We start from the raw sequence: 23413 nt of genomic DNA, 5'->3' as shown, positions 1-23413 counted from the left end.
CCCACAGGACCCACAGGCCCTCACTGACCCTGCATGTGAGAATGACTGGGAGCAGTGATTCTCCAGTATTTATCTGGGAAGAAATGAACAAAAATTCAAAGCTACTTTTTTTTTCAATAAAGATGGAATAAAAGCCACAAGCTGGTAGGTATCTATAAGTATCTATAAATATTACCCTGTCTGCAACCTGCAACACCTCCAAATCTATCACTTCTTCCAACTCCAAGGAGAAAGAGTTGCTTCCTGAAAATGAATTTGTCTTTGCTCAAAGCTAATACATCACCTGCTGCCCACATCCTCCAGGGACTTGTCATGCAACCAGCTCAGGAAACTACTGTGACTGGTGTTCACACAGACTGAGCAGACAGATCCAGCCTCCTCCTCACAGCTGCATCTTTTACTGTGGACAAGAGTATTCACAGTCCATTTGGATCTCTCAAATTCACAGGACAACTTATTTTGTGAGCAGAGTTACTGAATACATACATTATGAATTAATAGTTTCTAATTGTTTAGGCAGAAGACGGAACTTTGAGTCAGTAAGTTACATTTTGCACCGCTTTTCTTCTCATTTTGAAAACTAAGCAGAAGCTTGAATAGTTACAATTGAAGCAACAATGTGATGAAAAGTATTATCCACTTTATATCTACTTAAATTTGTCACATTCAGTAAACACAGTGCAGAAGGAACAGATAGGAAATTTAAATGGCTTTGCAGTAAATTTATATTAGTCCAAACTGCTTTTTCAAATAAGGTCAGTAGGGTGCATTTTCCATTTAAGAGAGCCATCCAGACTTAACAGAAAACATTATGCACATGTTGGATTTTTCAAAGAACAAAAAACACAGTTGGCAGGCAATTTACACAAATACTAGGTTGTCAGTTAATCCTTTTAACTTCATAGCAGATATTTATTGTAAAGTAGGGTTCACACTGTTTAGACCTGATTTTATATTAATGTTTTTAATATCAAAGTAGTACTGGAACACAGACTGAAGTGTATACATAGTACTTATCTACCTAAGCATCTGTCAAATTTCGGGTAGGAAATATGCTGCTACTTCCATTCTGCTGTTAACTGTGGGTGGTCAAACAAAAGCTTGGTGATATTAATGCATTTAAAATTAAACTGTGGCTAACAATCACTAATAAACATGTACAGTCAAGATACTCACCCACACACTGGTATAAATTTGGAATAGCTCCACAGATTTAAGTGTGTGGCTAAAACTCACAGCACTAGAAAGAGAAGCTAAATGCAGTCCCGGTCTTATTGTAAGTAATGAAGAATCTCTTGCTTACCTTCTCCTTACCACAAAGTATTTCCAAATAATACCTCCTGGGATATTAAAAATAAGAATTTAAGCTGTCTACTCTCCTGTCACAGCTGACCATATACTGTGACTGCCTTCTCCTCTATGGCTTCAGAGGGTTGCAGGCAGTGACAACAATTTTATTAAGCAATGCAAAGTGGAATACCAAAATGGAGAAGCACACAGAGGTGATCTGATGTGGCAGAGTACACGGAGAGTAGCCAAAGTAAGTGTTACAGGAAGAAATGCAGGCAACCTGTGTTCTTCCTCTGATTATTTTTAAACATGCCCTGTGTGAGTGGTGAGAAGTGAGGATGAAGGGTACTGCTGGGACAGACGGCTGCAAGAGAGAATGGGGAAAAGCAAGGTTATGTCCTGGGGCTGCCTGCAGCAATTTCCAAACCCTGAACACCCAAAGAATATCTTACAGTGCAGGAAATTAAAAGGAATTTTATCATGTACAGCTCGGTAGTTCAGTGAGTTGTCCTCAGTTCTCAAGCTTTCCTCTGGGGCTCTGCAGGTCTTCCTTTTGTAGGGGCAGTTGCTAGTTGCTGCCTCTTCTCTACCTTCCTATCCTTTATACATGAAGAGTTTTCTAACCATGTTTAATCCCATCTTGTGTTAAAGTGGAGTGAAAAGTTATGTGAATTGTTCTTCCACAGGAATTCCCACAGTAAGGGAGTGATCAGTGCTGCATAGCTGTCTTTTCATGCTTTATTAATAGATATTTATATTCCATAAATACCATCTCATACTCTGCCCTTTTCCTACAATACCACCACTTTACTGGGAAACCTAAAGCCCCATTGGTCCTTTAACTCCCTTTTTACTCTGAATCCAAAGTAAATAGCATTGCATTGAGAAAGATTGTTTGAAAGATTAGGTTACTCAATTAGAGGGATTTATTCTACCTTACCAACTTCCTTATAAACATTTTCATTTGAATTTTCAAGGGCAAGAGTCCATTCTCATAACAGGCATGGGCCAGGCTCCACATACCATCTGACATTTCTTCATGTGGTTTTTCTTAATCAAAATTGAAAGCTTCTTTTATCGAGTCACATGTTCACATCAGCATGGACAAAAGCCACCATGGAAAGCTCAGAAAATTAAGGTCTCTGTCAACACATTTAGACATCAGTTGACGCTCTGCATAAATGGGAAGAGTGGGTGCTGCTGTTATCCAGGGAGGTTATAGGTAAGTATTTCTACTCAGCAACTAACTTACAAGAACAGAGATATGAGCATCACAGAGTCTCTTACTAAATTTCTTCTTGGGAGACAGCCATCATATCCTGGACACAGCAGTGTTCAAAGCTCAACAGCTCTGACCCACATGGAACTGTGCATCCACAGTTCCCTACACTGGTTAAGACTCCTAATAACCTTAGGAAGGGTTTCTTTATAGGTTTCACAGATTCACAGATTTCAAGGACAAACTTCCTATGCAGTGTGGGCTACCACCCTCCCCTGAAATGAATTAGCCAGAGCAAGTGGAAGTAGCAATCTGTTTGCACACTTAGGACTCAGTAAATAATAAAACAGCATACCTACAGTAGATGATGCAGGAAACCAGGAGAGCTGAGCTCCATCCCACTCCCCGTGCTGTGACCCTCCCAAATGCCCACCATGTTCAGTCCTTTGGCTCTCTCTGCCACAGGACACTGCAGTGTTCCCCCCTATTACAGGACCCTTGCACACTTGCAATTTTCACTTCAGACTTCAAAAAGAAGATACCAGGGAGACACAGAGCACTCATTTTCAAATGGTGTGCTTTTCAGCCATATTCAACAGGCTTCCAGAGAAAAACTGATACTTTCTTAGGAAGAAACAGTGTCCTCTGGTTTAAATTATGGCACCTTCTAGTCACTTGCAATGTAGAGTAGCCAGCCATAGTAATGGATATTTTTCCCATTCAGATAAAGATTGTGTATTCAGATTGCCTTTTACCTTTTTATTTTCCTTATTCCTTTACCAATAACACATTCACTGACATTGATTTTTACAATGTACATCATATCAAGCCCACAGATCCTTGGAAAGGACTGAGTAGTATTTTACAGAGCAGTGCCAAAATATACATGAAGGTATCAGTGTGAGTTTCTAGTGTGAAATGTGCTATCTTCTGCCCAGAAGTTTCCACCCACATAAGAATTAGCTACAGAAAGGCTTTATTAAAAGTACAAATATTCTATTACGGTGTGACAAAGGGACTGAATAGATCCAAGCAAGGAAATATCATGAATAACCACATACGAGCCTGTGGTTCTCTAGGAAAAAAATGGCAAGAATCAGCAGGAGCCCTGTATATTCCAGGGTCCTGCCTAATTTAGAGGTCTGAACATTCATGGATTTGTTACAGTGCATCTGGGAAAGAAAAGACAGAGAGAGACAGACAGAAAAGACACACCAGCAAAAATGGAAGATAAAATAAAATCCTTTTGCATTGCTAACCAGCCCGGTAGTTAAACAAAGCTTGCCTTTGCATCCCCAGAATAATTTTTGTTTTATCAATCAAGTAAATAACATCATTTGAGTTCACACTTGGTTGGCTTTGACACGGTCCTGCTGCTCCAGTATTAACTATCCTGGAACTGCTAATAAGAGATTGTGATTATAAAGGTTTGTAATAGATTTCTTAGCCACTGACAGATAGTTGCATAATGGCCATCCATATGTGAGATTGATGCCTATTTTGGGCTTACTTAGAAACAGAGGCCAGAAAAAGTTAAAAGAATAAAAGCAGATTTATTTAATGAAGGGCCTTCAAGTACATTAAGGGAAGATGTAGCCTCCCCAAGGGGCTACACCCAAAATGGATAATGGTCACGAGTTTTTAGATAGATACAACTTTGGTCTATTTGCATATCAGGGGTTAACTCTCCAGCTTCAGGTAATGAAGTCATATATACCCAGTTTGCTCCTCCCCCACTTCACTTTTGTTTTTACTTTTTGGAGTCTGAGGCAGAGATTGTTCCTGGGTCTCAGGGCCAGAAGGATTGTTTTGTCTGACCAAAATGTGAAGAGAGTTTACTAACACTCTATATGGAGTTTAGACTTATACACTAAAGTAGTACTGTATCTGAAAAATACAAAAGCTAAATTCTTAAGTCATCAAGATGTGTCCACTTTACTCACAGTTGAAAGGGAAAGCAGTGAACAGCATATCAGCACAATACAGGAAAAGAAAGATATATGGTTCTCAAGGGAGCATCCATATGATTAAAGGTGAGCATGTGTATAACATTTGCATAGTCAGAAGCTCACAGAGGGAAAATAATTATTTTAAAGTTAAGATAGGCCACCCACTCAAGGTTAAGCTTACCTGTCACAAGGGGAAAAAATGTATGCTATTTTTGGGTTAGCATTTTTTCTCCATAACAGCATGTCCATTTTTGCCTGTCCATGAAAAATACTTTTTAAAAATTGCAGTTGGTTTTACATTTTATGTTCATGACTTATTTCAAAGATTCATTCTTATACCCCACATCCCTCTCAGAAATAGGAGACTTTTTCTCTGTTTTCATTACTGAAAGTCCACTTGAGGCCAGCGCTGAATCTTTAATGGCATTGGTTACAAGAGGGCAGAATGTGTAGCACATGTTTCAGGAAGCAATCTATCCCCTAGTACACTTTCATGATTTACTGGAAATATCAGTTTAGGAGTTTTCGGAGTCTGGATTTAGACATGAACAATAGTATCTGGACCTATGGTCTAGGAACTTGTCTAGTCCCTTTGTGAGCCAATTCAGGGCTTTGGCCTTCTCAACATTCTGTCCCAATGAGTTTCATAATTTAACCATGGTTTAGTTCAAAATATTCCTTCTTTGATTTTCTTGAAATGCAGTGCATAATAATTGCATTGAGTGCATTGTTATTATAGAAAATAATCATCCTCTGCTTGTTTCTCCATAATATTTGTTAATCTTATAGACGTCTATCAGACTCTCATATTTTATGGGAATTAAGACATGATCCTTTCTCCATAGTTGTTAATATTATAGGGCTTTAAGACCAGTCCTGGACAATAAGCTGGCCAATTCATCTAGCAAATGATGACTCACTAACATCTCTCTTGACTGGTCAGATCTAATCTGGAGCTTTTATATGGGACCACTCAGATTGTCTTGTTGGGTATAGAAAGTCTCTGAAATGCTTTAGTTTTTATCAGCCTTACTATCAAGAAAAAGACCAGGATGAAGGATTGAGGTGTTATCACTGTAGGAACGGGGACAGCAACTCAGAAAGGGAAGATATGAAAAAGCCTTTTTCTCAAGCAAAGAGGACACAGGATAGTTACTGCTCTGCTCTTTTTGAGACCTAAGATGAAACATCATTTTGAAAACACTGTAAGATATCAGAATGGGCCTCAGTGACACATGTGTCCCAGTCACTCTGACATGCCATACTATTGCCAAGCGTGTGTGCCAAAACACACCATACCTCTCTCCTGCAATGATTACATCCTTGGGCTAGCATAATCAAAGCTGTTGATCTTTGGGACACATTATAAGCCTATTTTATTCCTAGTCATTAGTGGTTTTCTAGGGAGCTGAGAGCAGTTAAAATGGTTGCCTGCTGTATTTTTTTAATATGGATCTTGGTTACTTCAGACTGTATTTTTGTTATTTTTTTCTGTTCATAGGGTGATATTTGAAAATTTCTAAATCACTTGGAACCTCACAGAGGCAATTCTTTCAGGCTAGAATAGTAGAAATAAACAAATAAACATAATCTAGCCTGCTGCTTCCCTCCTTTTTTTGACATCTGTGGCTGGGGTCAGCAGGCCCCACACCAGTGCCCAGTGGTGCTGACCATCCTGATGCCACCAGACCCAGAAAGTTGTTTCAGGGCCTGAGCCAGCAGAACTGGCACCAGGCACCATTTGCAATCTCTGCTCTGCCACATCCCTGAGGGGTTCCTAACAGAGTCCAAAAGTACAGTTCTTTAGTAATACATCATCATGGTGATGAATGTAAAGTCTTTCTTCACTTGAACAATCCCCTATTATCTAAAAGATCCATGTTAAAAAGAAATATTTGTCTTGAAGGAAAAACATTTTACTGTTCCTCATCTGTTTTTACAAATCCACACTTAGTCTGGCAAAGATATCCACTGTCATTTTAAATGAAAACTGACTGAATGTTACATCAGTTTAAAATTAACTCATACTGCAGTTAGAATTTATTGTAAGGCAGCTGGTTTTTATTCCTATTTTTTGAAGAGAACATATGGATTATGACAGAACCTATTAAATATCTCTGGAGTGTATGTGGGAAGCTGTGTCATTTTACTCTGAGCTCCATCATTGAATTTCTGTCTGAACATCTTGGTCTCCTGTAGGCTCCCATCAAGTTACAAGAAGATAGAAACCAGAAAAGAGTTTTGTAAGCATGCCTGAAAATAAAACTGGGTGAATGGCAATTTTCTTTCTAAGGCTTTGTCTTACTTGCACAGCTGACATTTGAAATAAGTCCAGGCTGTTCCTTTCCTTGCCACAGTTAAAAAAGATGAAATGTGCTCGCTTGAATGTGTGAACTGGGGATCATCAACTTTTCACCTCAAATCTGCATTATCTGGTATGATGGATAACCTGTTACACAGCAGTACATTTTGCAAAGATTAATGCCCTGGTTTACCAATGCTTTTATTAGCTTACTTGCTATTCCTAAACTTTATGGCAAATATATTCCTGCCACTTTGTTAATTTTATTGTGTTATGGTAGCAGTGTTTTCATATTCAGTAAAGCAAGAGAGCATTAAGACAGAACACAGCTGTCAGCCCATGCCTGCAATGCCCTCCAGCAGCTTCAGTAAGAGGGTGAGCAAAAATAGCTTACTCAGTGGAAGCTGGATGGGTGATTTCTAGGCAGGCATTTACCTGGCTGGGAATTTGTGGAGGAAACTGCGGTGAATGCCCCGCCTCTCCTGAAAAGCATGGGATCTTTAGCAACCACAATGGTCAAGATTTCAGGGTTTCGTTTAATTATGGGGAGATGCTCTGTACCATTAACACCGAGGGGAAAGGAGGGGTAGAGTTTGGTATGTATAGTGTGTGTGTGTGTTTTAAATGCCATCTGATAGCCTTTAAAAGCTCTATGCTGGAGCAGCTCAGATGCTTTCTTGTTTAGAAAATTTACGAAGCAGAAATTCTGTTGAAAGAAACTTGACTAGAATACATTAAGATCTTTCATTTGTTGGTAGCTGACATGAATCTTACTGGTGTTTACAAAGAAGAAAATGTAATGTTTGATTTTATTAAATTGCAGAATTAGTCTTACTTGTTGCACTGTTGCAAACTTCTCAAGTGTTTTGCTCTGCTTTGTTTTAAAGTATGCCTTGTGTTACTACCTGGTAATTAAGGCACTGATTCTGTAAACAATGTCCCTGTGAGTTGCTGCTGCCTTCCTTATCTGTACATTTTAAACACAACATCTAATGACACTAAAGGCAAATATTCATTATTATGAACTGTATGGGTTTTGACTTATAGGAATTTATAGAATCCTTTATGTATGAGAGAAAAAAGCAGAGTTTGACCATTATGTTCAAAGCTATTTTCAAAACTGGGATACCAACATTCAGACATAACAACAGGATCCCTTTTATTTTATGTTTCCAACAATAAATACAATATTTCTGAGGAAAAAAGCATTTTACCAGCATTGATTTTCAGCAGAACAAATCATCAATTCATCTTAAGAAAAAAGATGTTTAAAGAAATACAAAGGAGTTAGAAGGAAATTAGATTATTTTAATACACTAAAATTCTCTTAAAGTGAAGCATTAGTGAAAAATTTCATCATACTGACCTACCCACCACCACTTTTAGCACTAATCACACATTTGTGGCTTAAACTGGAGACATAAATCAGACTACTGCTGACAAGTCCAATTAATTTTGTGATCACAGAAAAGCAGCATATCTTTCTGGCACAATTTGAACTTACAAACAAGAAGACAGAGAACCAACATGTCTGGAAACTTTTGCAAATACAGCAACATGCTTCTGCAGATCTACAAAGTAGGAATAATTCTTAAATTTGCATGAAGAATAGCTGTAGAAAAAGCTTTCCAAGGGAAAAAAAAAAAAAAAAAAAAAAAAAACACACCAAAAAAAAAAAAACCTAAAGTAGGAATGATATTCTGGGAAACTGGTATGCTAAAAAGGCATCCAGCTCCAGTGTACTAAGCAATCCATAGTCAGTGAAATTTATGTGGTGAGATGAAGTCCGTAAATTGCACTATTCACTTTTAAGGTTATATAGTTCAGAGTACTGTTCATATTGTTTCAATATTTAACTGTGGTGAAAATAACTTTTCTTTGTTTTATCTGCATAGGAAGTTTATTTTCCACAGAGATTCCAAAAGTCAGTTTTATTCTTTAAATATTTCCTACTGTGCATCTTTTTTTCTCCAATACAAGTAATTCAGTGGTTTGAATAAAGGTCCAACAGACTGAGTTTCACCATGAATACAGCAGTTGGTGATCTCCACACAATACCAGGAGATGGAAAAGGATCAAACCTTTTATAATTATAAATCATATGGCCTCTCTAGAGAGGAAAGGGAACCACTGCATGAGATACAAAAGGGTAAAGGAAGTGCTTCAATTTGCATTTTGCAGTACTACAAACACATTCTGTTGTCCACAGTAGAACATCTGCTCTCCCACCACCTTCAGTAACAGACCAATTTCCTCTGAAATCAGTCCTGCTGTAGTGGAAAGACAAAGGTTCTTTGTAGTCAAAATAAAAATAAAAGGTAATGTATTTCATGAGTTATGTTTTTAATAAGTCCAGAAGAGCTAAACTATTTTAGTAGAACACCATCAAGTAATCCAACCACTAAATGCATCTCCAGTCCAAGATCACTTTGGCTTGAATAAGGGGGCAAGAAGTGGGCTTTTTGCAGCCAGTTCACTTTGTTCCCTCTTCCATGAGTAAAGCATTCTTCACTAATTGTGGGTGAAGGAAACTTCAGAAAAACAAGGGGAAAACCATATCACAGCTTTCTTGAACTGCCTTTGGACCAATGAGAAATCAAGTTTTGAAAATTTTCTTTGTTTCATCCAAGCATATAGTGCAGTCATAGTCTTGCCCATTCTTTACCACTTATCTTCCATAAGTCTTTTAATTTATTAGGATGTAAAGAGAGAAATAGAAAAAGATTGGATAGGTATTCATTAGAATATGAACAAAGGAGCATTTTATTTCCCCAGTGTTGTGTTGTTTGGTTCTGTTAAGTGGTTTAATCCTGTACCCCTATGCAAGTGGTCCTGCCCTCCCTTACCTCCTCCTATCCCAATGTCAATCCTTTCCTTCCTCCACCCCTCATCCCTAGAACCTGCTGAGTCATTCCCATAACCCCGCCCCAGGGTCTGTCTGTCACTCGACAGCCCTTCCCTTCCACCTAGAAAGTTCCATCAGGGGCATCGAGTGATAGGTCAAGACACCAGGATCCCCTCCTACCAATTTCCCTATTGGTGCCCATCCATGCCCGTTTCCCTGGTTCCCACTCCCTGCTGTCACCCCCATTGGTCCATGGAAAGACCATCCCCTTGTTTACACCCCCTGTTAAGAACTGTTGCACGGCGCAGTTTGGGGCTTCTGCAGGCTGTTTGTCCCTGGGTCGGGAGGCTCTCCCAATAAACCTGGATTAAAAACCCCTACAGAAGTTGACTCCTTCTTCTGTTATCACCGCTCAAGCCTCTCCAACTGCTATGGGCCGGACCCAAAGCTTCCCTCCTAACCCCCAGGGGAATTGGAGGGTGGCTCTTGCTGGTTGTCATGTCAGGTCAAGCCAAGAAAACGCTGAGCCATCAGCAGGGGAAAACACAGCAGCACCCCAGTAAAAGTAAATTCATTTTCATACAATCATGGAATGTTTTGGGTTGTCAGGGACCTTAAGGATCATCTAGTTACAACTCCTTACCATGGGCAGGTACATCTTTCACTAGACCAGTTTGCTCAGATCTTCATCCACTTTGAAGTCTTGAACACTATCAGGGGTGGGGCATCCACAATTTATATCTAATTTAAACCTACTGTCTTCCACTTCGAAGCTGTCCTCCCCTTGTCCTGTCAGTAGGGCCGTGTAAAAAGTCACTCTCCATCTTTCTTGTAGGCTCCCTTTCAGGTACTAGAAGTACCCATTTAGGCCAACCCAAAGCCGTTTCTTCTCCAGGCCAAGCAAACCCAGGTCCCGCAGTTTTTCCTCATATGGGAGGTGCTTCATCCCTCTAAGTTTCTTGGTGTCCCTCCTGTGGACATGGACCTCCTCACAGGTCCATGTCCTTCCTGTGCTGGGGACCCCAGAGCTGGACACAGCACTCCAGGTGGGTCTCACAAGGGCAGAGTAGAGGGGCAGAATCTCCTGCCTTGACCTGCTGGCCACACTGCACTTGATGAAGCCCAGGACACAGCTGGGTTTCTGGGCTGCAAGTGCACAAGGCTGGCTCCTGTCCAGTCTTCCACCCACCAGCACCCCCAAAAGCTGCTCTTGATGCGTTCACCCCCAGTCTGTACAGAGACCAGGGCCTGCCTTGACCCAGGTGCAGCACGTTGCAGTTGGTCTTATTAAACCTCATGTGATTTCCATGGGTCCACTTCTCAAGCTTGCCCAGTTCCCTTTGGATGGCATCCCATCCTTTAGGTATGTTCACATTAAATTACTCTCTAAATTGCTTTAACTCACCACTTTACAGTGCAGTTTTGGATAATTGGTATTAGTGTAGAGACACATTTTAGTTTGTTTTTTTTTGTTTGGCAGCTGTGAATGAGAGGAGATGACTGCAAGGCAGACAGACGTGTGACTATCAGTTTCTGAGGCTGTTTTTAATTTTCTTCTTAATAAAATGTTTTCTTAGAAAGACACTGAATGAAATTCAGCCTTACTGTGGCAACAGGAATTGCACAAGTGCCAAAATGAACAACTTGAGCTGCAGATGATAATTTTTCTCTTTGTGGGTCACAATGGATCTACTATATTTGGGTTTCCCCTCCCCATTGCAGCTTTAGAGCTATAGTTGGATATTCTCCTAATGGTGGTGTGCTTATTAGATGCAGTCTGTCACCCAGACCATCTTCCCTACGTGTAGATTATTGTGGATGCAGGGAATTTCTCTGAATAGTGGTTGTGAATAGGAAAAACAGATATTTTTCTTGCAGACTGTATTACACAAATTATTCTATTTTTTATGCATGATGGAGGTTTAAAAAGGGTATCAATAGGCCTCTTAGGAGTTTTCATCTCAATCCAATGCTAAGCTTAGCTGTTGTACTTGCTAATTCTCAGGGCAAAATCTCATTTGTTCCACAAGACTCTTTTTCTTGTTTGACATGTGTTCTCCAGTGGGAATTCCATCACCCTTTGATTTAATTCTTCCAGATGTTTCATGCATCCTATTAAGAGCCTCTTCAAAGAAAGAATAGTCATTGGTCTAGAAACCAGTTTCATTTTCATTGTTCCAGGGAAGGCAATAATTTTATGCTAGGAAACAGGAGCAAAAAACTGTATGGGTAGTTGAACATATATGTGCGTCTATATCTATATATATAAATCAGTAATGAAGAACTCCCTAAAATCTTGTCAGTTAAACCCAGTGGAAATATACTACATTTAAGCAGTAAATACATATATTTAAAAAATACATTCTATCTGCAGGTAACTGTATCCTTGGGAATGGAAGATTTAGGGCTTTTAACTTCTCCCCTTTCCACATAATGATTTGCTTTGTGTTTATAAAGGGGTGTTGTTACAAAGAGGGGTAGTTTATTGCACCTGAAAGCCATAATGCCCTCATGAAAGACTGTAACTAAACAGACATTTGTAGAACAGTTTTCACATTTTGGTATTTAAGGCATTGTTACACTTCAAATAAGAAAAGTCAAAAGCATGGCTGAATCTTTGTGTTCACTCAGAACTTAAAGGTTGTTTGTATAGTAATTATTTTGTGAATGTTTCCATATTGGCTATTTGTGTTACTTCCTGTAAGCAAATTCACTGCATATATCATTCCACTCCTATCTTAATGCTTTTTCATAATTGCCTCAAAACTATTATTCAGGGATCATTACCATTTTTTTTAATTCATTCATGACTTTTAAGTTCAGGAGCAAGGGTTAATTAGCTTTGTTTTTCAGCACGTTTGACATAATGTTATGCCTTTCCTGTTGCTCCAAGGAAAACACCCTTTCACTAGACTAGACTACGCAAGGTCAAATCACTGGGTTATCAATTAATTCTTTTTCAAGAGCCTCTTCAGTTCCAGCTACTCTTCCTTTCAGGTATTCTGGAAAGGCACAAATTTCACCAAATGCCAAAATTTCTGGTAGAAATTTATATAATGAAAACAGTCTATAAAGTACCTTTCCTTTGTCGCAAAATTAAAAAATGTAAAAAAACCCCACACTAAACAGGGAAAATATTTGATATCATAGGCTTTGTCATCAAGTCCTGTACCTTTCCAGTTTCAGCTCTTTATCTCCAGTGATTTGTCTCCAGATAATATATGGCATAATAATATGTCCTGTATAATAGGACAGATTTTGCTGTCCTAGAAGTTCACCAATAAATCAGGTGAGATTGCACTGATTGCATGAGATTACAATTAGTCTTTGGTTCAGCATTCCTTGTGACCTGACTATTGTGAGAGCAGAAAATGTTTCTCTCACATACACATGGTACTGTGAGACCTGGCCTGTAATGACTGTAGGAAAGATGTGCTGGCCCAGCTGCGCTCAGCCTCCATGCTGCTATCCACAGGTCACCTGGATCTTGTCCTTTGGCTTGCAAGGAGGACCCACCTTTCCATTAGCCATGTAAGAAGGTCTAGAGCTGAGAATACTCAGTATCCTATACCAGAAGAATCACCCTCAAACCCAAAATATCTGTGGAAGAACATCAGAGCCACACATTTTTATTTTTAATGCTGTAAATGTGCAGAAAACACGTGTGGAAAATTGGAACTTGGTAATTTTTGCTGAAAGTGGGCTAAAAGACATTTATCAACATTTCTGTGAACTTCATATTATGAATATTAATCTTTCTGAAATGGAGTATATGTGCCAGACATATATTTGTCCCTGTAGAAATATAGCAGAAAGAAATATTTGTATTTAACTAATTTGAGAGTCTTACCAAAACAGCAGCTAGACACAGCATCCTCTGACAATCACATCAAAGACAATGTTCTCAGGTCCTACAGAAACTGCAAAAGCCTACAAGCATCAGCATTTTTTCCACCTTAGCTGCTGAAAGAAAGATCTCCAGTTTCTTTGCCCTTACAATTTCTTTTTGACGAAAGTGGAAATATTTTAGAAAATCTGGGTGAGCTCACCCTGTGTCAGCAGTAAGTCAAGGTTTCGGCTTGACAAGTATGGACTTAGGTGCAGAAGGAGATGACTGAAACCTCCCATGTGTGACTGGCAGTTAGGTTATGGTTATTAGGCTCACAAAAACAACTAGATCACAATCTGTAATTACTTGCACGTGGCAATAGGGACATTCTTGGTTTCTAATACTAGAACATAATGCAATCTAATGGCTACAGGTGGGACTAAAATTACTTTTTAAGTGTGTAATTGTTCCCCGAAGCAAAAGAATTCCTTATGACCTTTGTCACTTGAAGCCTTCCAGCTGAACACTCCTCTTCATTCACAAGTTACTGAGTTTGATAACTCAGTAAATAATTTTGAAGCTGATCCAATCACTATCAATAAAGGTGACACAAGGAAATCAATTCTTTAACATGAAAGAATGAAAGCCTGTGATCTGGAGAGCTCTTCCAAATAGGCTGGGTTAACCCAGTAGTCCCTCCTGAACGTGAAATTTATGGATGCAACCCATTGCCTTATCTGAAGTCAGGTTTATCCTTAAGTCTTTTAAAATATATCCTATGTTCACTGAATATGTGTGTTTGTATGGGTTGTTTATCTTTTCAGGTTAAAAAAGGTGTAAGATACTGCATTAGGGTAAGTAATGTCAGTCTTTAGTTCTAATGTTTTTATCTCTTTTCCAAAATAGGAAGGTTGATAGCGATTAGTAGTGGTGTAGATGTGAGGATCTGAAATTAGTTCTTCTTATTAACTTTTCTTCACATTTATCCTTCAAGTCTTACCCCTAATGATGCTGTTATTATTTAGCTCTTAGGAAAATAATGTGATACACTTTGGAATGCAACCATCTCTGAATTACTTGAAATATTATTACTTACAGCTTATCCATGTCCTGAGGGCCAAACCATATTTGGGTTCCATTTTAACAGAATAGAACTTTTCTTAAAGAGGGGTGTGTTAGGCTAAATGTTGAGTGATCGTAACACACACTGGTAAGGTAAGATGGAAGGGAGGAGCACCTAGGAGAAGAATGTTCCTAGGTAGAAATGAAGGGAGTTGTATCGCTTACATGAATGGTGGGTTTCTTTCTTTAGAAGGAAGAGCAGATCAGTAGCAGTGGTCCCAAGTCTTCACCTGCAGAACATGTACCCAAGGCAGTGACTCCTGATTGCTCTTTTTTTGTTAGCAGAGGTTTTACTCCAACTTGGAAAGAAGAGAGATGACCCAATGTGAACTGAGTAGGGGGTAAAATGAATGAAGGAAGGATTCAGCAGTAATTCGGCATTTCCTTGATTTTGTCAGTTTAAAGTTGACCTCTTAACATTAACGTAGATTTTGTCATTTATTTTTTATGCCTGGCGTATCTACCTTAATACAGGGACAACAGTTCATGCTGAGTGTTTTATACATAATTTATATCCAATACTAAAACCCTTGGTACTGCTTTAAGGGGTTATAAATTCAGTACAGCTGAATGGATATGTTAATTCAAAACTCCTGGCCTACACATTTTACTTGATGTGAATTGCCTATGATTTTCCACCCTAGACATTTTGCCAGCAATATACATTTTTAAAAAAAGAGTTACAGAATGTATCAATGAACAACAATAAAAGCTACCTTCTTGGGAATATTCACATCTCTAATAATAATTATCCAACAACGTTTGGATCAGATATTCATTGTTCACATTATTTTATTATCCACAAAGCAATGCTATTTCCAAGACTTGTACACCATCCAAAGTTGTGGTTGTAGAGAAGTGTAACAACACTATATCCAATTTTACTGTGCTCCATTCATATCAAGTTAATGAAATACCGAGAGTTCTATTTTTTCTTGTTTGTTTACACTTTGGCTAACATGAGATAAACGCACTATTATGATACTTAAAAATCCTCCTAAGTGTATTATATTGTGTTCTGTGAAATTAATACTATAAAATACATCCACTTCATCCTTACTGCTCTATTTATTATTGGCCCTTCTATCCTCTACCCAGTGACATTAGTGGTTAAGATGCTTCCTTGATGCAACAAGCATAGTCCATTCCCACCAGAACTTGAACATTTTGGGAGCTGTTCTACAAATCGTGCCCTTTATACTTCTTGGGTTTCGCAGCTTGCAGGACAAAATATTAAATTATGATGTGATATAACAAAATAGGGAGAGAAAAGTAGGGAAAAAAGCATATGCAGAGCCAAGACAGAGTAGTGTGTGCTATTTAAAGGAGCTGTATTTGAAAGTTTGGAGTTCTGCTCTAGGTGTTGGCACACATCAGCATGCATGGATAGAAAATACCGTGTCTATCATGGGATCGATAGTAAAAGGAAAACACAATAGGACTGTGTGTTTGCTTGGAACTCTGGTACTGTACTCCTTTATATGTATGCAAACATGGCCCCTCCACCACCTAGAGGGTTCTTTCTTGTGCAATCTCCATTCTTTGCATGTCTACAGTGAAGCCCCTTCATGAAGAACATTCCAGGTGGAGACACAGCCACGCTGTAAAGCTGGTGTGGAAGTAGACAGGCAGATACCAAAGGTAGGCTGTGGTAAGAGCAATAAAAATATAGGAAATTAAGCTGAGCCACATGCAGCCATTTTAGACTCTGCTTTTGCAGCCAGGAGCTGGAGGAGATCTCCTGCTGCTCTAGCCCTGCTGTGGCTAAACAGAAGAGTGTCAGAATACTTCTATTAAATCTCTGGGTCCACCAGTTTCCCCTTATTTCAATAGCAGCTCAATGATGCATAGGATCATGGACTTTCTGAGTACAAGAAAGGATGGCTTTCTCCCCACCAAAACTCCAGGGGCATCCATTCTGTACCGCAGAGACAGCTTTCATCTTCTGGAGAGGGAAAAGTAATGAATCCAAGAAAACTGGAAGGGAAATTCAGGAAGCCAGAGCATCATTATTGATGTTGTATCTTCTCATGAAAAGCTGTAAGAGATCTTTAAGGTTTAAAATAAGCTTTCAAAGCTTCAGTTTTACGTTCAAATAAAATAAAGCAAAACAAAAATTAAATGAAAAAGGGATTTCCTTAGGGGCACAACTTTACTCGAAACCACACGGGAACTTTGATCAAACACAGAACCTTGAGAAAATGTATTGTATTATGTACAACATTTCTAACAGCCCCCAAACTTCTCTTTGCAGCCTCTCATCCAGGTGCTTAACCAAACCAAACATGTCTTTAATTCATCCAGTCCTGCAGCCTCTCAGTCCACCCCGTTAAGAGTACAAGCCTTTAAGAAATATATACATTTACTCTGTAAGGGCTGTGGAAACACATCCAATGTGCCTTGTAATGACACACAAAAAAACATCATCCCACATAGAGTTAAAGCAATACTCCCTTTCTTGTTTGCCAGTGAAATTGTTTGTTTGTTTTCCTGAAGGGGAGCACAATTGTTCAGATTATTGTAAACTGAGTCAAAAGAGATTTCAGCAGAGTTACATTTCATTGAATTATTTGTGACAGCTTTGATTAATTGCAGATGTGCTAATCAGATTTTTTCAATCTCTTATTAACTACAGTACCTTTTTTTCAGGACCTGATTTTCCTTCTTTGCTGGTGATAATGTAAACCTGACCTGAAGGCTGGCTTTGGTCCAGCCTTGGCAGCTTTCAGTCACTGCACAGAGGAACAGGTAGCCTCTGGCTCTTTGTTTGTTTTAAAATTTCTGTGATGATTGTGATCTGGCAGAAAGAAGACAGATCCAGATCTTATTTTAAACAACTGTTGTAATGGGGAAGTTTTGTAAGATCCCTTAAAGCCAGTGATGAAAACAGGACAACGCTCCTCTGTCATGATACTCACCAAACATCAAAGATCAGAATCTGTCCTGTGTATTTAGGAAAAACTCCCCCTGAAAATTAATTAAGACCTAGGGTTTTAAAGTGTCACCAATATATATATATTTAAGAGATAAAAGAAAAAAATTACTTTGAGGTTACAATCAACACTTGAGTTAATATAAGTCAATTCTGTTTATTTTACTTACAGGCAGCAAGCAGTATCAGATTTCAACACATCACACACCTGCATCTTCAGGGTTTGTTTGCTCTCCATCCCATAACTGCAATCAGTAGACAATAGTAACAGTCAGTAAAAGCACGATATTCTCTAGGCTAAAATGAATGAAAATCCACATCTGAATTTCTAGAGTTTAAGTAAACATTAGAGACAGTAGGAGAAGTTTGGGATATTGCAAACAGCCCATATTTGTGCGCTCAGATCGCACAGAAACCACATGAGTTAACACCGAGGCATGATCAGTGAGTGCTGATGTTTGTCACTGGGCTGCTGCTGCTGCTCCTGCAAGTCAAGCTGTCACCTTTAGGAGTTTGTGTACTCCTACTTCAATATGGAATTAATGAATAATTCCAATTTCTTTTTTTCAGGGCACAAAAAAGTCAGCAAGAACTGATAGGTTTTTTGTTTCTCTTTCCTCAAATTGCTTATATATGAGTCTTGACCTCCTGAAGTCAGTAAAAAAGACTTTGTTTTTATGAAGCTTTGGATCTGCTCATTAAGTGCACAAGGGCTTTTGAACAGGAGGGCAGAGCACAAAGGTCCACACGGGTGGACATCTCTACAGCAGTGTGTCTGTGCATACATGCAGGGAGCTCAGGGGTAGAATGCAGAAATGCTTTTGGGTTTTGGGGTTTCCTGGTTTTTTTTTTCTTTTCCTCAAGGAGGAACTCTTCACTTCAGCCCAAATGTTTATTGGTTCAGCTTTTAGAGCAGAGTTACATAAAGAATAATGAAAGTTGTGATAAAAAATGTTAGCTTTTCAATGCTAACTTTTTGTAAGTAATTGAGGTCTACTGGGAGGAGACTTTCCTCTATTTATCTTCCCTTCTTAACTTGAGGTTAAGAACCTAATAAATCTCCCCAAGTAGTGCCCCTTCACCCCACAGACATCTTGAGCAGTACCACTGAGTTTCTGTGGCATGCAACTAGAAACTACCACCCATTACAGCTACTTCATAAAATTAGCTGCATGCTGTCTTTCTGCTTTTAATGTTTTACCCTTAAATTAGTTGAAAAAATTTTAAAAATAGCTCAAAATAGAAAGAGACGATGTGGTAAAAATGTGGACTATTCAACTGTAAGGAGCTCCCAAAGTACTGGAAAGAGTTTCCAGAAAAATACATAGGAAACACCCCCATCTTGGGCTTGTTTTTAAATGTCTTTAAGCTGGGGACTTTAAGATGAGTGTCTTCTTAAAAGAAAAAGATTTGTTTTCTTGGCAAGAAGGGCAGGAGAGCAAGTCCTCTAACACCCATGAAGTTCAGGGATCATTAGGGCAAAGCAGCTAAAACCTCCCCTGGCTCCCACATGAAAAGCTGCTTGACTTCAGACTCCCCTGACAGCTGGTATCAAGGTATTCTCCAGACATGTTGCCACCAGGTTGTTAATTTTCTGTAATATGCCATTGGAGCTTCCTGCTACTCCTGCTCTAAAATACTCTTTCTTCTCCCCATATCAGGCTCTTTGCTTTGTGGGGCTGCTAGCAAGCATCTTGGAAGAGAATGTGTGTTCAAGAGCAATCCCTCACACATCTCTTCCTGTAATGAGTGTTCAGAGATTTCCTTTTCCTCCAACTACCATGCATTCTTCAGTCCATTAATGTACGGGTCAAGAAGAGAATAAAATGGTACAGAAGTGAACTTCAAAAGCAGAATTATTAAACCATGGGTTTTTTCTACATGAACTTGCCATGATTTGTATGGAAGATATTTTCATTTCCCAAAATGAAGAACAAAGGAGACAAGAGGAACAGTTGCAGTAAAAATATACAGATAATTTTCTTACTGGCAACCTATTCTGCCTTTCTGTAAAACTGAAACATTTGAGAGACTCGTGTTTTCTGTCTCTCTTTTTCTCTCTCTTTGATTCTTCCTGCCTAAGCCCCTTTTTATTTCTAATCTTCATTTGCTATTTCATTGCTGGAATTTATCATTTCTTTTCCAGACAATCTTTCCTCTATCCAATAGCAGGAACATTTTCTGCACTATCCCCAACTTTGTCATGATGAAACATCTGTGAGATCAGACCTGGTTCCCGATTGCTCACACCGGCTGTTACTACCAAGAAACCTGGGGACTTTCCAGGTGAGGTGTGGCAGATTTCAGCATTGTGCTTTAGATATTGAATCCAGTACTAGTTTAGACCCTGCTGATGCTCAAAATGCAGAGTTGGAGAGGACTGTTTATCTAAACAAGAAGTAATTAAAATATTCAAATGCAGGATTTTATTTTAGTTATCCCCACTTGAGAGCTTTGACCTGATAGTAGAAAGAATCTAGTCCTTCTTTAATCCTCCTTCTTTTGTATTTCACTTATGGCAGAAGAGGAAAATAAACATTTTGAACTTTTCTCACTGACTCCACAGTTAAATTTCTCATGTTGGAAACTTGGTTTACAGGTTATGTGGTAAGACATGTAAAAAAAATAAGAATAACCTGGATGCTAAAACTATTCATATCTGTACAGAAAGACAGTTGTTCTAGTTGCCTGTAAAATGTTTGATTATCACTTGATTATTAGTCTTCTATTTTTATTCCTAGATAACCTGAATGTTTCAGTACCACCAATGATGGATGATATTTTTCTGCATTTCTTCTGCTGCTGCTATGTAGTGAAGTTCAGGCACTCTGCACAAAGGTTAGACCCAGTTAAAACAGCCTGTTAATTATTTATGAGACAGCAAGAAGACCAGTGGGACTTCCACTTGTCCTTCTGGAGCAATAATGAGACCATTACAGTCTATTTAACACCATGAAAAACAATATCCACAGGTGACCTTTCAGAATCATTGCCAAGTTGGATTTATGGCCATCAAGTACTCTTATCAAGGAAGGATATCAAAGAGGAGCTTAAAGTTAAATTGGCACTTCAGATGGTAACTGTGTCCTGAGGTTTGATAATACTAAAATCTCTTCATTTTCCTTAATTTTGTTTAAGGGAGGGAATGGCTCTCACAGACAGAATCTGATAGCTGGTGTTGTTTCTTTTAAGTTCTGGGACCCTACTGAATACTTTGGGCATGTGCTGTGATATGACACAACAGTGCTGAGATATTTTTCTGTCTGTTTAAATAGTCAAAAACATCTGTATGCAGAGAAAAACCTCAACACTCCATTCCTTCAGCCACACAGTCCCTGAAAACAATGCTGGATATTGAAATACTAAAACATTTCTCAGAACACTGATGTACAAAATCTGAATATCACCATCATCTCCCAGGGATGAGAATTAACTTAAAAATAAAAAATACGTAAAACTTTGTTTTCAATTAGTAAGTAAATCAAACAAAAAATATGGCTTGCCTGTCCTTTATGTTAGCAAATTATACTGAGGTAGATAGAATTTCACTCCTGATCCCTAGGTGGGCTTGAAGGGACATGTACATCTCTCATAATGGTGGCTATAGAAAGAATTAAAGATTTAATCTAAATGCTGTCACTGAACAAAACAGCAGTGTGTAGACACATGCAGCTGTGAAACTGCAGATGGAATAACAAGGAAACAGAAGCTAACTTCATGTCTTGAAACAGATGTGAAGCAGAAGGGGCATGTTCCAAGCAGCTGATTAAAAAAATAAAAGCTGCATTCAATTAATTATTGTATTTGATTGCTTATCTAAAAAGAAAAATATTTGGAGATAAACAGTTTTGAAAGATAGGCTCAGTCCTTATCTAAATGCCTGCACAACAGCATGGCTGCAACTTCTTCATGTGACACGACAGCATGACCCAAAACCCAGGGGAACTGACAGAGAAGCCACGCCTGCCACTCAAGGAAACCTGAATTCAAGCAGAAGATACAAAAGTAACAAGATGTTTATTCATCTTCTGTCATGAGCATCACACTCAGGCTCAAGGAGGTAACACCTTCACCTTCTGTCTTACCTTTTTCACCAAAGGACCGATAGTAATCTTTTCCTCCCCCACAGAAAGGGAACAGGAAGATCGTATTCTTCATTATAAGGATTTGCTCAACTCATTTAGTCATAAGCCATTTCTTCATGTTGTCTCAGACTTCAGATATGAGCAACGCTGACTCTTTTGCAGAGCTATACCCAAGAAGCTTCCTCCTGTGTCCAATAATCCATCTGCCTACACAGCTGCACAGCCCCAGCTGTCCTTCCTGCTGCTGCTGGCCATTGTGTTCCCAACTTCTGTCCCTAATTCTCTTCTGTATCACCATCTACCTCTGCCTCCAAACAGTCCTTTTCAGCCTATCAGAAAGAGTCTTCTCACTAATGCCTGAGCCTTAACCAGTTCCATAAATTCCTGTTTCTGCTGCCTAATGCTATAATGGTAAAATACAGATTAGCTATAACTAATGATGCAAAATTTCCAAAGCTGAAGATTCAGCAGAAATTTTTGAGACTTTTCATATTGAATAGTTTCAAGACCCTCACACCTTCTGGAAGGGAGAAGTTTATTGAACTCCTAGTCAGAAGGTGCTTCACAAGGAGTATTCTGAGGGTAGAATTACCAGATTTTGCTTTAGGGCAACAGAATCAGTATTCCTTTTTGCCTTTCACAGTCCAGATGCTAGAATGACTGCATATCCTCCTATAACTCATTAGCAGTAAGGAAATTGTAGGATTAAGCATAGTATAACCTCCTTCTTCCACTTATTTTTAAAAACCTTGAATTTTGTAATCTGGATTTCTTTTTTTTTTTTTTTTTTTTTTTTCTGTTAATCCCACAGTAAATTAACTGGAGACTATTCACAAGTTAAATATTAAATGCTCTTATATCCAAGATCACCTAAATCCTAGGAACAATGTTGGCTGCTTTCCAATTCAAAGGCCCATAATCTGTACATTTTTTTCCAGTTCACTTTCAGAGCTCTATTTAATTCAATGTAGAATGATGATCGTCTACAATTCAGTATTTTAAAAGTTAACTGACATTTTGAAAAAAAAATAATGAAAAGTATGAGGTAAAAAAAGAATGCCTATTCTTTTGAGAGTTTTTGCATGAGCATTATATTTGTGGTCTGCTCATAAAGGCCTCCCTCCACTTTTCCATCTCCTTGCAGAACCTGATACACCATGTCAAAAGCAGAGCCAATATTTGAGGAATAGAGTATCTGTCCAAATGGTTTCATCTGAGTTTTCACTTTGGGTCTGTAGAGTACCTGCTGACAGGGAGCAGATTCCTCATTTCCTGCTGTTCTACACACGACTGAGTCATGGCAACAGTTGTATGGAGCTCTTGACATTGTCTCTGTTACTAAAATCCAGCCATGTCCCCCCATCAAGTGATCTCTTCCTCAGGTGCTCATTTATCACTTTCATATTCCACTTTGAAAGAAACCAAAGTTCCATGGAGCAAAGTACCAGACAAAAACAATTGGGAGAGAATGTTTGGGGAGCAAATTATCCACACAGACCATCAAGTTTTGCCTATTCATTTTTACAGGTTCAAGAGAAATCCTGATTAAGGGCTGCTTACTCCCTACCCTCAACCCCTAAACTACAGCAGAAACATTTTTTAAGGAGAAATTGATTTTTGAAAGATCCTGCTTGTTTGTTTTGAAGGGACCCCCACAATATGTGAGTTCTTCAGAGGCCACTCTTCTTCAAGACAAGTTGCTGCTTTGCTTTTCCAAACTAGTGTTCTCACCAAAATAAAATATTGTATATTTTTGATCTGCCAGAGTTTGCTTCCAGAGCACAGGGAGCTGTTCTGTCTGAGCAGCAGCAGTCACCCTTTCTTCCTGACTAGCAGACAC

General features: G+C 38.8%; 1 long non-coding RNA gene across 1 annotated transcript in view; it reads right to left on the bottom strand.

The window, feature by feature from the left end:
• Window positions 1-15339: 15339 nt before the first annotated feature.
• LOC146768406 (uncharacterized) overlaps window positions 15340-23413 on the bottom strand; it is a 28346-nt gene continuing 20272 nt past the window's right edge. The window contains exons 4-5 of the long non-coding RNA XR_014952931.1: window positions 17659-17733; window positions 15340-16202 (exon numbers count right to left, since the gene is read on the bottom strand). This is a non-coding gene — a long non-coding RNA (uncharacterized LOC146768406). The remainder of the gene's footprint in view (window positions 16203-17658; window positions 17734-23413) is intronic.

The sequence above is a fragment of the Lonchura striata genome, chromosome 2 (assembly GCF_050655825.1).
Source record: "Lonchura striata isolate lonStrDom1 chromosome 2, ASM5065582v1, whole genome shotgun sequence".
NCBI classification, from domain to species: Eukaryota; Metazoa; Chordata; class Aves; order Passeriformes; family Estrildidae; genus Lonchura; species Lonchura striata.
This window is presented reverse-complemented; position numbering and strand designations above follow the sequence as displayed.